This window comes from Balaenoptera acutorostrata, chromosome 5 (assembly GCF_949987535.1).
Source record: "Balaenoptera acutorostrata chromosome 5, mBalAcu1.1, whole genome shotgun sequence".
Classification (NCBI taxonomy): domain Eukaryota; kingdom Metazoa; phylum Chordata; class Mammalia; order Artiodactyla; family Balaenopteridae; genus Balaenoptera; species Balaenoptera acutorostrata.
The window spans coordinates 23,883,721-23,887,501 of NC_080068.1; the positions used below are offsets into that span (position 1 = coordinate 23,883,721).

Sequence of the window (3,781 nt, forward strand, 5' to 3'; positions counted from 1 at the left end):
TATCCACACAGTGAAAGCCAGTATAATCTCTTACACAACTGATTGTAACTGTCTGCCAACTGGCCTCTCAGCTTCCACTCTTATTCCCTGTAGTCACTTCTGCCAACAGCAGCCAGAGAGAACTTCTTAAAATGTAATCCCATTCAAATTGTGTCCCTTCTTGTGACTTCTCAAAGCCTCCTGTTGGTACTCAGAGTAAATTCCAGTCTTCTTGCCATCAGCTACGTGGCCTGACAATGCTACCTCAGTGACTCATCTCCCACTGCTATCCTCCCTATGTGTTTCCTTCTGTTTACACTGCTTTTCATCTGCTTCTTAGACATACTAGGCTCATGCCTAACTCAGGCATTTCTTTCATTGCCCACTGCATGGACTGCCTTTCTTCCAGATCATCACATGGCTTTTGATGCTCAGCCAGGTTCCCTTCAGAGGGTTTCGCTACGTCAGCTTCTAGAATCTCATTGGACAGCCTGCAGTGGATGGCCTCTTCCACCTTAGCTGAAGAAAGCCACCCTGTTGATGGTCATACTACTTCCCGGGATAGCTGCATCTAACATCTGATCCTTGCAAGGTTGTAAAGGCAAAGTTCCCTTGCCCCTACTTATTCTACCCCTTGGATGGGGTCATGGTAGCTTAGAGGCCCCTATTGAAATGGGCAAGGCTGTTGCTGGACCTGCACTGCAGCTCCGCTTCTCCCTCTGCCCACTCTTCTCTCCTTCTCCTCCCTTCCTAATATACGCTCCGTGTGCTGAATTCCACCTCAGAGCCTGCAACACACAGCCCAACTCACTTATTCAGTTCTCTGCTCACGTGTTAATTTCTCAGAGAGGCCTTCTCTGAATACCCTATCTAAAATAACCATTCCCTTATAACTCTTTATTTTTCTACATATCGTGTATCAATTCCTGAATATGTGTGTGTGTGTGTGTATGTGTGTGTGTGTTTCCCTCTGTATCTTGTAAGCTCCATGAAGGACTTTTTGTCATATTCACCACTCTGTCCCCATCACTTAGAAAAGTTCCTGGCACAGAGGAAGCTCTGAATAAAAATGTGCTGAATGAAAGTCTCAGTAAACCTGATGATAGACATCAAATATAAAAAACAATAGAAGCCATTTTCTTAACTGTGCAATTTTAGAACTTTAAAGTAAGGAGAAAAACACGGATACCTGATACTACCCCACTCTTCAACAATAAGATGAAAATAATGATTAGAGGAACAAGAACTGGAAAGAAAGAGACAAAATTATCTTTATAGGTAAACTATATGATTGTCTCCCAAAGAAATACAAAAAAATGTGCTCAGACAATTGGTTAGAACTAATAGGAGAATTTGGCTTACGCCAGTAAGATCAAAGTACAGCTCTGTGGCATTTCTATAAACAAGTAATAATTAATCTGAAAACATAATAAATGAAAGAATTTATAAGGGTAATAAAAACTATAACTACTTAAGAATAAGTCTAATAAAAGTGTATAAGACTTTTTGAAAAAGTTTTCAAAAAATTTATCGATGAACACGCAAGAAGACTTGGAAAAAATGGAGTGAAATGCTATGATCATGGATAAGAAGACTTAATAGATTAAGAAGAAGTCGACTGACTCTAAATTAATCTGAAAGGTAAATACAACTCCAGCGAAAACCACACTGGAGTTTTTCACAGAACTTGACAAGCTAATCCTAAAATTCATTTGGTAAAGGGCAAAAATTAGCCAAAAATTTTTGAAACAGAAAAAATTGGTATAATCCTGACCTAATATCAAATGGGAATATTTAAGACAGTGTGACTTTAGAGCAAGGAGAAACAAATCAATGAAACAAAACATGAAAACACAGAAACTGGACTATGGAAAACTTGGGGTAAGACAGAGGTCACATTACAAATCAATATCGATATTAGTAAGTAGTGCTAAAGTAATTTGTATGGAAAAGAAATGAGCCCTACCTCACACCACACCAAAAAGTTCAGATGGATTACAGAATCAAATGTGAAAAACAAAATTTTTAAAAGAAAATATAATTTTAATCATAACAAATCAGTGTAGGGAAGAATTTATTAGATAAGATATGATATCCCAAACCATAAAGAAATAGTGATAAATGTGATGACATCATAATCTTAAAATTCAGCATCAAGAGCAAGATCAACCACACGACAATAACAACCAAACCCCCAAACATGTAAAAAGATAAGCTACAGACTAGAAGACATTTTGCTATGTGTTGAACTCACAAAGGATTAGTAAGAAAAACAATCTAATAGCCAAATGAACAGAAGATATAAATAGACAATTTATAGAAGGAAACTGAATGGTCAATAAGCATGCTAAGATGGTCAGACTTACTAATAATCAGGGAAGTAAAAATAAAAATGAGATATCACTTCATACCTATTGGATTGGAAAGGCTAAAAAGCCTGACTCTCACAGGGACTTTGGTGTGCTAACGTTGGGGATACAAATTGGTAGAACAGCTTTTTCCCATCTTGCAAGATGGCGGGTGAAAAGGCTGAGAAGCCAGATACTAAGGAGAAAAAACCTGAGGCCAAGAAGGCTGATGCTGGTGGCAAGGCTAAAAAGGTGAAGCAGGTTAAGAAGGGGAAGCCCCACTGCAGCCGAAACCCTGTTCTGGTCAGAGGAATTGGCAGATATTCCCGATCGGCTATGTATTCCAGGAAGGCCTTGTACAAGAGGAAGTATTCAGCAGCTAAATCCAAGGTTGAAAAGAAAAAGAAGGTGAAGGTTCTTGCTACTGTCACAAAACCAGTTGGTGGTGACAAGAATGGTGGTACCCGGGTGGTTAAACTTCGCAAAATGCCTAGGTATTATCCTACCGAAGACGTGCCTCGAAAGCTGTTGAGTCACGGCAAAAACCCTTCAGTAAGCATGTGAGAAAACTGCGCGCTAGCATCACTCCTGGGACCATTCTGATTATCCTCACTGGGCGCCACAGAGGCAAGAGGGCCATTTTCCTGCAGCAGCTGAGCAGTGGCTTGCTACTTGTGACTGGGCCTCTGTCCCTCAATCGAGTTCCTCTGCGGAGAACACACCAGAAATTTGTCATTGCCACTTCCACCAAAATTGATATCAGTGGTGTGAAAATCCCAGAACATCTCACTGATGCTTATTTCAAGAAGAAGAAACCGTGTAAGCCCAGGCACCAGGAAGGTGAGATCTTCGACACAGAGAGAGAGAAATACGAGATTACAGAGCAGCGGAAGGCTGATCAGAAAGCTGTGGACTCACAAATTCTGTGAAGAATCAAAGCTGTTCCTCAGCTCCAGGGCTACCTCCGCTCTGTGTTTGCTCTTACAAACGGAATTTATCCTCACAAAGTAGTGTTCTAAACTTCTTACAAAGAACCTAATTAAATAATTCCGGTCCAAAAAACAAACAAACAAACAAACAAAAAAATTGGTAGAACAACTTTGGAGGACAATTCAAATAGCAAAATTAAGATGTTTATACTTTTTACCATCCAGTTATTCCATTTCTAGGAAATATTCTCTACTCAAGATAAACTCTTACACAAGGAGTAGAATATTCACAGCTGTGTAATTTGTAGTAGCAAAATATTAGAAATTACCTAAACGCCCTTCAATATAGAGGAATGACTGTATGAATTGTCAAATACAGTCATATAGTGAAATACTGTGCAGCTGTGAAAATGAATGACCTAAAGCTACGTTTCCTTGTGAATAAAGCTTAAAAAAATATAATGCTGAAAAAAGTAAGTTGGAGAATATATAGAGTATAATAATATTTATTTACAGTTTAAAAAC

At 39.0% G+C, this 3,781-nt stretch overlaps 1 pseudogene; it reads left to right on the forward strand.

Annotated features, from left to right (window-relative positions):
- The first annotated feature begins 2,479 nt into the window (after positions 1–2,479).
- On the forward strand, positions 2,480–3,387 carry LOC103003455 (60S ribosomal protein L6-like; annotated as a pseudogene).
- Positions 3,388–3,781: the final 394 nt, after the last annotated feature.